Raw genomic sequence first — 13,348 nt, forward strand, 5'->3', positions numbered from 1 at the left:
GGGCAATGAGTTACATCTATGTGTCAAAAAATTCTCTTTCATTTGTCATAAATCTTTGTTTATATTTTTGTATTCATCATTTTATTTGCCATTTCTTATATCTTTTTATTAAAAGCATATATCTTATTTTTCTTTAGCAACTATGAAGTGTCTTTTATGTTAGTATTTTACAGATTGGTGAATATATTTATTATATCATATTATATATTATAATATATATACATATTTATTTTTATATAAATTTATATTTATATTTATTAATAGCTTAAAATCTCTTTAGTTTTTCTGTAAGAAAAACTTTTTGTACGAGGAAGTTAATGTTCAGTAATTAATGTTTTAAAATTTTACTTCATTTGGAAATGACCTAGCTATTTAATAAACTTTTATTTTTTAGCTTAAACTCCAGAAACTTAAGTTACCCCAATCCTAAGAGATTGTTTTAGATTTATAATAGATTATAATAATAGATTTTTCTATCAAAAATATAATTATTTTTAAGAGGTTATCTAAATGTTTTCATCTCATTTATACATATATATATATATATATATATACATATATATATATATTATACATATATATATATATATGTAACTTTATATATATATAAAGTTACCCTTTTGTTAACAAATTTAGTTTACCTTAAACCTAGGCATAATAAAAGTATTATATAATGTTGATGACTTAAGACATGTCTTAATTAGATTAACAAATAATTATATTTAAATTATATTTATATTTAAATAAACATTATATTTAATATTGAATATTTTTCAGTTCATGTGAAGTTGAATTTAAATAGAGTTTATTAACTTCATATTATCCAAAAACACCCCCATCTAATAAAAAAAAATAAAAATAAAAAAATAAACTACCAAAAAAAAAAGAAAAAAGAAATGGGGAATACGTGTAAATCTATGGCTGATTCATATCAATGTATGACAAAACCCACTGAAATGTTGTGAAGTAATTAGCCTCCATCTAATAAAAAATAAAATAAAATAAAAAAAATAAATAAACTACCAAAAACAAGGACATATATTGAGACATAGATAATTTTAGATAGATAGACATAGTTTTCCATTTGAAATTTAAAATACCTTTTTGTTTTATTATTTATTTTGAGTTCCACCAATTTGTTTATGGCTGGAGTCCTAGATAAAGTGGGCTGTGTATCCCAAGGACATGATAAAAGTTAACTTTAGGTTTTTTCTTAGGCCTGTTTTTGTTTTCCAGGCAGAATTGAAGCTCCAAAAAAGTATTTTAACAAGTTAACCTTTGCCTAACTGCATGTGTAAGAAGAACCAGTTTTGCAATTTCAAAAACGATTTTATTTTAATCAGTTTTCTCTGGAGTCTAAAGAATTACCATGGCCATTCAGGGTCAAAAATATCATTTCTCCTTTTTGTAGCTATAGTATATTATTAATGATATATGCATGAGGGAATTGCTGTCACATAGGAAGTAAAGGCTTGGCTACAAAATTTTGACAAATACTAGGACTGTTAAGCATACCTTGAGGTAACATAGTCTATTGAAATCTTTTATGAGGCCCGATATGTTTAGGATAAGGGACAGAGAAAGTGAATTTTGGGAGAATTTTAGACTGGGAGGTCTAAAGGGTGTAAAGGTATATTAAAAAAGCAATCTTGTAAATCAGTAATAATAATGTGCCAATTTTGAGGAATAGTAATAGGTGATGGGATCTCTGGTTGTAATGCACCCATAGGTTTCATAGATGCATTAACTTTTCTAAGGTCTGTTAAAAGACACCATTTGTTAGATTTCTTTTTTATAATAAAAATAGGAGAGTTCCAAGAAGAGCAAGATTCCTCAATATGTTTCAATTCTAACTGTGTGTCTATAAGTTCTTTAGTAGCTTGTAATTTTTCTTTCGTAAGGGGCCATTGCTCTGTCCAAATAGGCTTGTCATTTTTCTCAGTTATTTTAATAATTGTTTTGTTTGTTAAATGAGCAGTGGCCCCTAGGAAAAATGTGGAATGTATCTCTGAGTTTGCCATTGCATACGTAAGTCCCTTCCTATTAGGTTAAGGGGTGCATCTATCACATAAGCTCTTAATGTTGTAGATTGACCTTTTGGTCTATCATATGGGTAGATTTGAACATTTTGATAAATTTCTTGTACTTTGGTTTGAGAAAATCCTGCAATTTGGCAAGAGACCTTTTATATAGGCCAGGATTTGGGCCATAAGTGTTTGGAAATAATAGTAATATTAGATCCAGTGCCGAGGAGATCAGAAAATCTTTTACTATTAATTTTGATATTTATATTTGGTTGGGCATATTCAGATACCAATGATGTCCATAAGGATTGTTTTTGATCTGTACTGCCAAATCCACCTGTCCGTACATTATTAGAGGAGTTAATAGAAATGTAAGGCAAAAGAAGTAACTGAGCAATTTTGTCCCCCTTTTTGAATTGCCATAGAATCTGAGATGACATCATAATTTGAATCTCTCCTTTATAATTTGAATCAATTATTTCAGGGTGAACAGTAATTCCTTTAGAAGCCAAATTAGATCGGCCAAAGAAAAGACTGAAGGTTTGTGGGGGCAGGGATCCAAGAAGTCCGGTAGGTACTCTAGAAGGGACTGCTTAAGGGTAAAGGAAAAAATCATTTAGGGCTGGTATATTAATGGCAGCACTGCTGGACGTTGAGGGTTTGAGGGAAAAGATGGAATTTGCCCCTGGTTTTTGTTGTAGGGGACCTGGGGGGGGGGGGTCCCCTGTTTGGAGTTTTCTGGAATAGGTTTTCCTTCAATATCAAATTTAAATTTACAGTCTTTGGCCCAATGCATTCCTCTACAGCAGTGAGGGCGAATTCTTGGAGGTTTTTTATTAACCTTCTTAGGGCAATCCCTTTTTAAATGGTTTTTATCTCCACATGTAAAGCATCCTTCATTTCCCTTTTTAAAGGTAGTAGCCATTGTTTCAGCTAGTATTTGCATCTTTTTAGTTTTTGATCCTAAATTGTGACAAGCCTTCAAATAATCAATAATTGTCCCAGTCTCATGAATTGCGGTGATAGCTCTTTGACATTTCTGATTTGCATTCTCATAAGCAAGTAATTTCTCTAGCTGTTTCTTGGTTTCTTCTCTGATTACAGCACGGGAAATAGCAGTTTCTAATATAGCTAAAAAATTAGCATAACTTTCATTAGGTTCCAACAAAGGAGAGACTTTTGCAGTTGCACCTATTGGCAGAGGAGGAGCATTTGGAGCAGCCAGGGCACGGCTAGTAAGAAAATTTTGAAATATTTTATGTTGTTTTAATTGGGCCTTTTGTAAAGTTTTATCATTTAATTTATATTCATGTAATAAGTGTTCTGTCTGTTGTCAAATATTGGAATGGCTAGAATTTACCTTGAAATGGCAGAATTACAGCTTTAACGAGAGCCCATGGGGGCTAGAAATCAATTGGAATATATTTTCCTTGTTTGGCAGCTCATTCAACATTTTCTTTGACTCAGTGCCAAATTTCTAAATCAAAACTGCACTTATCAGGGAACCAAGGGTTACATTTAACCGCTGTTTGAAAGTAAACCTCTATTCATTGGCGCAAAACCAAAAGTCCCTGAGCTTTAAACAAATGGTGAAGTAAAATAGAGAAATGATGGGGCTTTCCAGCTGTTTGACCTGTGTCTTAGTACTTACTGACCTCAATAAGCCTGGAGTCACTCTGTCTGAAATGCCATGTATACCAGTGTCTGTGTTCTGGGCGCCACTTGTTGGGGTCCTTTAATGGACCGGGACCTGGTGGTCCAGATTCGATGATAAGAAAGTGAAAGAGAAAGCTGGAGGGAGGGAGAGAGAGAGAGAGAGAGAGAGAAAGAAAGACACGGGAACCCAAGCTCTGGTGGAGCAAAGGTGCTTTAATGATTTTTCTGTGAGTATATATAGGCTGTAGTACAAGAAATTTCTTTCGATAATGATAAAGATCAGAAAACCAAACGTACAGTAACCGTTACCAAGGGAACAAAGGATAATAATGGTCACAAGGTCAGGAGACAATCCATATCTCAAGAAAGGGGGGTGAGACTAAGCAGTTTTGTCTTACAGAGAATGTTTTACTAAAGGAGACCCAAGCCTGTCTCCCACAATGACCTCAGTCTTGAGAGCTGCATGCAGTTCTACCAGCTTCTGGCAGAAGAAACAGAGGATTTATGAGAAACAGCACATAGGATTCCTCCTGTCAAACACTCCCTGACAGTAATATAGTGGCTGATTGTTGTTGTTTAGTTGCTAAGTCATGTCTGAATATTTTGCAACCCTGTGGACTGTAGCCCATCAGGCTCCTCTGCCCATGGGATTTCCGAGGCAATAATACTGGAGTAGGTTGCCATTTCCTTCTCCAGTGGATCTTCCTGACCCAGGGATTGAGCCTGAGTCTCCTGCATTGGCAGGCAGATTCCTTACCACTGAGCCACCTGGGCAATCCAATGCTGGCTATAACCTGAGCCATATGCTTGAGTTGTTTTGAACATATTTGAACCCCCACCAGATGGTAGAATTTAACTACATGCTGACTACAAGCACAAAGAGCCCAGAAGACTGATTGGAACCAGAAGGTTAATGGTGCTGACCCTCGATTACTTCACCACCAACCAATCAGAGAATTGTGCACCAGCTGATCATGCACTCCGCAATCCTCTTCCTCACCCTGTCTTTAGGAAATTTCCTGGAAAGCCATCAGGAAGGTCTGAGCCATTTGAACATTAGCTTAGCTGCCTATACTCCTTGCTTGGCCTTGCAAATAAAGTCTGCACTTTCTTTTACCTGAACCTGAGGTTAGTAGATTGGCTTTTCTGGATGCAAGCAAGAGAACCCAGCTTTGGTTCAGTAACAGGATGGCTACCCTGAACACCATTATATCTACTGTTGAGAGATCTGTATGTAAGTTAAGAATAACAGCTAGAACTGGACATGGAACAATAGACTGGTTTCAAATAGGCAAAGGAGTACGTCAAGGCTGTATATTGTCACCCTGCTTACTTAACTTATATGCAGAGTACATCATGCAAAAAGACAGACTGGATGAAGCACAGGCTGGAATCAAGATTTCTGGGAGAAATATCAATAATCTCAGATATGCAGATGACACCACCCTTATGGCAGAAAGTGAAGAGGAACTGAAGAGCCTCTTGATGAAAGCCTCTTGATGAAAATTGGCTTAAAACTTAACATTCAAAAAACAAAGATCATTAAAAAAAAAAAAAACAAAAAAAACAAAGATCATGGCATCCAGTCCCATCACTTCATGGCAAGTAGATGGGAAAACAATGGAAACAGTGACAGACTTTATTTTGAGGGGCTCCGAAATCACTGCAGATGGTGACTACAGCCATGAAATTAAAAGACACTTGCTCCTTGGAAAAAAGGCTATGACCAACCTAGACAGCATATTAAAGAGCAGAGACGTTACTTTGTCGACTGTCTAGTCAAAGCTATGGTTTTTCCAGTAATCATGTATGGATGTGTACCGAGGTCCAGCCCCGGCGGGACCAGGAATACCCAAGGGATAAGTGGCGTCGGCGAGGAAGAAGACCGACACACACACACACACAGAGACGTTGCGTAGAAGAGGTAGCTTTTTTTAAAATTATTTTTAGGATAGCTCAGTTTTTATAGAATGAATGTTACCTCCCCCTTAAATCACCACATATTACATCAGATATTGGTTTGTGCTTCTGCCAATATTTTTTTTCCCATGTTTTTCCCCTAATCATTCATCTAGAACATTTCTGATTACAGGGTTTATACTTAAATGTCCCGTACATAATCTTCTTGCCTCAACGGCCTAACATTCTCACTCTAACAAAAACAATGTTACATAAGTCTCAGGTATACTGTAAATTCTTTGGACAATAAAACAATACATGGGAAGGGTCACAGTAACATGTTTGACATTTCTGAAAATGGTACCATGAGAAAAACCTGATATTTTTCTTTACCTGAAACCACAAAATCTCAATTTACAATGACTAACTATTAAACAGCAAAAACACCTCTAAAGCAGCAAAACACCTCTATTAATAGTAAGATAATGGCAGTAAAGCTGGTTAATATAAGTCTTCTATTAAAATCCTATATATCCCATTTTCTAATTTTATAAAAATACCCATAATATCCCATGTTGTTTAAAGAAAGGGAAACAATGAACAAATAACAGCAAGGAAATAGCAATAGTGAAAACCCTTTCAACCAAGGAGCAAGTAAACCAAAGCAGTATATCTACTTCTAAATCTAAATACCTCTACTCTTTTCTATTCTAGAACATTATAATCTTTTAAGCAAGCAGCCAAACTATACCTGTGGCCTTTTCTTTTCTGACTTGATGTTTATGGTCATGTCCTGAGCCAGAGCAATCATAAGCATTTCCAAAAAGGCTTGGACTTTTCCAGGGAGGCCTTATTACTATATATTATATTTCCAAAAATTAATAGAAAGCCCAAGAACAGTAAGACAGAAGGAAGAATGGGACATACCGGGCCCCTGGGACAACCTCGAGGGAAAGAGCTGCCTTGCAGGTTCCTTTCTCGTCCTGGTGGCTCCGGAGGGGACATATTGGGCCCTCGGGGCAGCCCCATGTGAGGAAGAGCTGCCTTGCAGGTTCCTCTCTCGTCCCATGACCTTGTCACGGACTGGGTGCATCCCGGCGGCTCCCAACAGATGTGAGAGCTGAACTATAAAGAAAACTGAGTGCTGAGGATTGATGCTTTTAAACTGTGGTGTTGGAGAAGGCTCTTGAGAGTCCCTTGGACTGCAAGGAAATCAAATCAGTCCATCCTAAAGGAAATCTGTCCTGAATATTCATTGGAAGAACTGATGCTGAGGCTGAAGCTCCAGTACTTTCACCACCTGATATGAAAAACTGACTCATTGGAAAAGACCCTGATGCTGGGAAAGATTGAAAGCAGGAGGAGAAGGGGATGACAGAGGACAGGATGGTTTGATGGCATCACTGACTCAATGGACATTAGTTTGCGCAAGCTCTGGGAGTTGGTGATGGACAAGGGGGCCTGGTGTGCTGCAGTCCGTGGGGTTGCAAAGAGTCGGACACGACTGAGTGACTGAACTGAACTGAACCCTGAAAACCCTTCCCTCCAGCATGCAAAACCTTTGGAAAGTACAAATTGGTCCCAAGCAAGGGCTAAGTAGGACAGTGTATGAGACTGATGGGCCATCCGTTTCCTATATCTCCCCAAGAGTTTAATCTCCTAGGACTGGGCAGAGAGAAGGGGTAATTAAGTATCTTTTTTTTTTTTTTTTTTACTTTTCATTTAGTACTGGGGTTCAGTTCAGTTCAGTGGCTCATTCGTGTCTGACTCTTTGCAACCCTGTGAATCACAGCACGCCAGGCCTCCCTGTCCATCACCAGCTCCCGGAGTTTACCCAAACTCATGTCCATTGAGTCGGTAATGCCATCCAGCCATCTCATCCCCTGTCATCCCCTTCTCCTCTTGCCCTCAATCCCTCCCAGCATCAGGGTCTTTTCCAATGAGTCAACTCTTCGCATGAGGTGGCCAAAGTATTGGAGTTTCAGCTTCAGCATCAGTCCTTCCATTGAACACCCAGGACTGATCTCCTTTAGGTTGGACTGGTTGGATCTCCTTGCAGTCCAAGGAACTCTCAAGAGTCTTCTCCAACGCCACAGTTCAAAAGCATCAATTCTTTGGTGCTCAGCTTTCTTCACAGTCCAACTCTCACATCCATACATGACCATTGGAAAAACCATAGCCTTGACTAGACGGACTTTTGTTGGCAAGGTAATGTCTCTGCTTTTTAATATGCTATCTGAGTTGGTCATAACTTTCCTTCCAAGGAATACTGGGGTAGAGCCAATTAAAAATGTTGGAATCCTGAAAGGTGAACAGAGAAGGGATTCAGCCATACACATACATGTATTCATTCTCCCCCCAGCCTCTCCTCCCATCTAGGATGCGACATAACATTGAGCAGAGTTCCATGTGCTATATACAGTAGGTCCTTATTGGTAACCATTTTAAATATAGCAGTGTGTACATGTCTATACCTAACTCCCTAAGTATCCTTCCCTTCCTCTCCGGCAATCAGTGCTAAGTCGTTTCAGTTGTGTCTGACTCTTTGCCACTCTATGGACCACAGCCCATCAGGTTCCTCTGTCCATGGGATTCTCCAGGCAAATATACTGGAGTGGGTTGCCATGCCCTCCTCCTGACAACCATAAGGGAACCGAATATCTTGAGTCATGGAGATCGTATCTTTCTCTAAGTCAATGCCTTCGAAAAGGCAGGACCTTCAATAGGAGTAACTTGATGCCAGTTGGGACAGGAATAAAGTCAAGCCCTGTGGTCTTGGAGACAGTTGCAGACACACTTGGAAGGGATGGAATGCATGTTCAGAGGAGCCACAAGTGTCATAATGCACAGTAACATGGAACACCATCTGCTTCATGGATTGAAAATAAGGAGAGTGGAAGTGGGTGAGTGCTTTGCAGAAGAGGTGAACCATTTGCCACCTTCTTTCTCTTTGTCTCTTTCCATGTATTACTGATTTAAGAGCTTTGCAGGAACTCTATGATTCTCCATGTAGCTCCCTCAGTAAACCCATATTTGACACAATTTGTGGCAGTTTTAAGACATGGTTTGTGAATTCTTTTATATTTCTCTCTCTGATGGCTCAGTAGTAATGAATCCACCAGCAGTGAGCGAGGTCTCACTTCAATCCCTGGGTCAGAAAGATCCCCTGGAGGAGGAAATAGCAACACACTCCAGTATTCATGCCTAGGGAATTCCATGGACAGGAGTCTGGTGGGCTACAGTCCATAGGGTCTCAAAGAGTTGGACATGACTAAAGCGACTGAGCACACATGAAAGTGAAGTCCACAACCCCTCTCTTGAATCAACTTGTAATTCTAAGTATGAATTGTAGTTGAAACTATTAATATCTACTGTCTCTAAAAAGTTTGTTGCTCAGTCTATTGAAATGTCAGTTTCTTAGTTTTAAAATAGGGCCAGTAAGAATTATAATTTTTCATAATATTTTTAGAATCAAGAATCAAAGATCCCAGCTATGTATTCTCACATGCTCCTAATTCAATGGCACAGGTATAAATTTCTTTCCTTATTTCTGTTGACTCTACACAATTTAACTTTTATTTCATGCAAGCAGTTTCTCCAGGGACTAAGGGTGGGGGAAATGGGGAGATACTGGTCAAAGGATGCAAATTTCCAGATAGACGATGCATAAATTCTGGAGATCTAACTATAGTCAGAACTTCCCTAGTGACTCAGGCAGTAGAGAATCTGCCTATCATGCAGAAGACCCATGTTTTATCCCTGGGTCAGGAAGATCCCCTGGAGAAGGAAATGGCTACCTACTCCAGTGTTCTTGCCTGGAGCATTCCATGGGCAGAGGTTATAGTCCATGGGGTCACAAAGAATCAGACACAACTGAGGGACTGACACTTTCACTTTTTCAAACGGGAAGGGAATTCAAAAAAGAGGATATATGTATACATATATACACTTTGCTATATACATATACATACATTCATACATACATACATTCACTTTGCTATATAGTAAAAACTAACACATTGCAAAACAACTATACTCCAATAAAAATTAATTTTTAAAAATGTATTTGTTCATTTTTAACAGTCATTACTGCAAAGGGCAATTTGTACAAGAATATGTGGAAGGGAAGGGTGCGGGATCTCCAGCTAGAAAAATAAAGATATATCTTTAGAATAATAAATTTTTATCTTTAAATGAGAGGTAACTTTCAATGGCACATGGAAGCTTTAAGAAATGGCAATTAGCAAATATGCAAAAATTACTGCTGTAAACCACAGTATTTAATATTATTTTGAGAATTCAAACAAATGCATAAAATGAAAACAAGAGAGGGAGATAAACATTTTAAAGTGACAACAAATGTATCATCATTTGTAGATCAGATGTTGGAGGTGAAATATCTCTCAGATCTCTGAAGATGCAGCCTTGTGAGGGTCTTTCATCACTCATTTCAACAAGTCCCCTAAGGCAGTTGTTTTCAAATTTTAGCCACCCATAGGATCCACTCGGGTGGCTTGTTAAGCACAAATAGCTAGGGCTGACGCTGGAGTTCCTAACTTAGCATCAGTAGATCTGGGATGAAGGCCAAAAATGTGCATGTCTAACAAGCTCTCAGCTGATGTTGATGCTGCTGGTTTGGAGACAAAACTTTGAGAAACACTATTCATCTTTGTGTCCCTAGGACTCTGTCTAATAAGTTTTCCCTCCATTGCTTACAACTCCCTTCTCTATCCCCACCCGCAGACTTTACTTTGATAAACTGCCTCTTTCAGATGACATCATGGAAACCCCTAGTTACCTTGACTGTTTTCCTACAGTGCACATTTTCTTCCAGAAAGTACAGGGAGATTATCCAAGAAGGGAATTCACACCTTATGTCTGGGAAGTCCAAGATACTTTGCCTTGGGGACACTGAAAGCTTATTTTAAAAGTTTCCAGGTCTTTGGTAGCTGAATTCTCAGACTGCCTCATTAAATAAATTGGCCTGTTGTCACTCTACTCTTTAAACAATTAAGCTCCCTTGGGGTAGAAGGAGAATAATAGAAAAGAAACTTTCTGCCACTGCTGTTTCCCTGAAGATCACAGTAAAAAGAGGCAAATTTCTTTCTTGCAATTATTCTTAATTTATCTGGCTATGCTCAAACATTTACAGTCAAGAGTATTCCCCTGGAGATTAAAAAGTTTCTTCATGAAGAATTCTCTCAGGGCTCCTTAAGATTCTGCCCTAAATCTTGCTTCCCCTTTATAGGATTTGATTTCAGAGTTAGAAGTTTCTCCCTCAGGGATGTGTTAATGCTGCAAGTTGCCCAGTGGACTTGAATCTGGGAATCCCATTGTAACAGAAACAAAATGCTTTAGAAAGGTCCCTATTTCAAGACAAGGAATGCAGCCATTAGTGATATTGCTACTGAGACATCAAGCATTTTGACAAAAGGAAATATCCCTTAAAACTTATTTGGCAAGTGAGGTCACTGCAGACCCTAGGGAACGCTGTTGTGATGGAGGTCGAAATACTCCTGATGAGTTGATTGAGAAGAGAAGGAATATTGTGAAAATGGAAGTAGCAAATACTGACCAAATTCTTTAAGAGTTTGGAGCAATACCCAAAGGGCAGTATGGGTCTATGAGTGTTTTATTTCCCTTGAAAGAAATGGGAATGTGGATGATTGAATATTGTAACAGGTCATATGAGATCATATATCCAGATGAGGCTCTATAACTGAGAACTGAAGCATCATGGGTAGGATTCATTCAAGCATGGGCTTCTATTTCTATTAATAACTCCTGAATCTCTCAGCAGGAACTTCTTCTGTCTGTAAGATTAATTAACTTATACTGTCACTTATGCAGATTAATGATATCCAGGCCAATACCGCTTACCTCTCAGATAATAGCAGGGTGTTCTGAAGGTCATCAACTCAACCTTTCCAAGATAACCTGATGCTTAATCCTCCCCCAAATGTTGCTTTTTCTATAACCCCATCTCTTTGAAAGCATACACCATCAATTCTGTTATCTATAGAATTTTATTTTATTCCAGTGTTCTCAACCAGACTGATTTTGCCCCCTCTGGAACAACTGGCAAAATCAGTCTGGTTGAGAACACTGGAATAATCAGTTTCTGCTTATCACAATTCAGTGCTGGTATCTCATGAGTAGAGGCCAGGGATCCTAACAAACATCAGACAATATACAGGATAGACTCTATGACCAATATTAATAATACAGACCAAAAATATCAGTATTATTGAGGTTGAGAAACCCTCGTCTATGTTGTTGAGGAAAAATATTAAAATTATTATCTTGGAACTTCCCTAACTGTCCAGTGGTTAAGACCACACTTCCAATGCAGGGGGCATGGGTCTGACCCCTACTTGGGGAACTAAGATCTTGTATACTGTGTGGTGTGGTCAAAAAACAAATAAAAGTAAAATTTTTATCCAGAAAGCCTAACTAAGCTCTATTATTTTATAATGATGTTGAAAATATTATCAGAAATAAGCCTCAATCTTTCTCCTTTATTTTGTGCTGCTGCTGCTCAGTCACTTCAATCGCATCTGACTCTGATTATTTTGTTACTTAATGCTTTTATTGTGATTACATTTACATAACATACATGTGAAAGTAGAACATTCTTTAATACCATATACAAAAATAAACTCAAAATAGATTAAAGACCTAAATGTAAGATTGAATACTATAAAACTCTTAGAGGGAAACATAGAAGTGAAGTGAAGTGAAGTGAAAGTCGCTCAGTCATGTCCGACTCTGTGACCCCATGCACAGTACAATCCATGAAATTCTCCAGGTCAGAATACTGGAGTGGGTAGCCTTTCCCAACAAACCCAGGTCTCCTGCATTGTAGGCAGATTCTGTACCAGCTGAGCCACAAGGGAAGCCCAAGAATACTGGAGTGGGTAGTCTATCCCTTCTCCAGTGGATCTTCCAGACCCAGGAATTAAACCAGGGTCTCCTGCATTGCATGCAGATTCTTCACCAAATGAGCTGTCAGGGAAGCCCAGAGGGAAACAAAGGCAGAATACTGTTTGAAATACATCACAACGATATTTTTTTGGATCCATCTCTCCATCATAATCAGTTTTATGTGTACAGTTCTATACACTTGGCATTAAGTATATTCACATTGTTCAGCAATCATCGCCATCATCCATCTCCAGATCTTTTTCACCTTTCCCAACTTGAAACCCTGGACCTGGTAAACACTAATCATATTTACTCCCTTCCTCTATCCCCTGGAAACCACCATTCTATTTTGTCTTTATAAATTTGACTACTCTTCGTACCTCTTATATGTGGACTCATAGAATATATATCCACTTGAAATATCTCACTTTTGAGATATTTCTGAAACTCTGATGTCCTCTTTCCTTCTCAAACTTTCTCCATTTTCACCCTCCATGTCTCAATGGATGTCTGCTGTTGAGCTCAGCGGCTCAGTCATGTCCGGATCTTTGCAGACTGGTCTATAGTCAGCCCAGCTCCCCTGTTGATGGGATTTACCGGGCAAGAATACTGGAGTGGGTTGCCACTTCCTTCTCCAAGGGATCTTCCTGACCCAGGGATCAAACCCTTGTCTCCTGCATTGCAGGTGGATTCTTTATCACTGCACCACCTGGGAAACCCATCTCAATGAATTCAATTCTATTTTTTCAGTTGTTCAGGCCCCCAGTCCTGGAGTCATTCTTGTCTTTTCTCTTTCTCTCACACATATATCCTGCCTGGAAGCAGATCCTTTTAGGTCTGCCTTC

This window comes from Cervus canadensis, chromosome 4, assembly GCF_019320065.1.
Source record: "Cervus canadensis isolate Bull #8, Minnesota chromosome 4, ASM1932006v1, whole genome shotgun sequence".
NCBI lineage: Eukaryota > Metazoa > Chordata > Mammalia > Artiodactyla > Cervidae > Cervus > Cervus canadensis.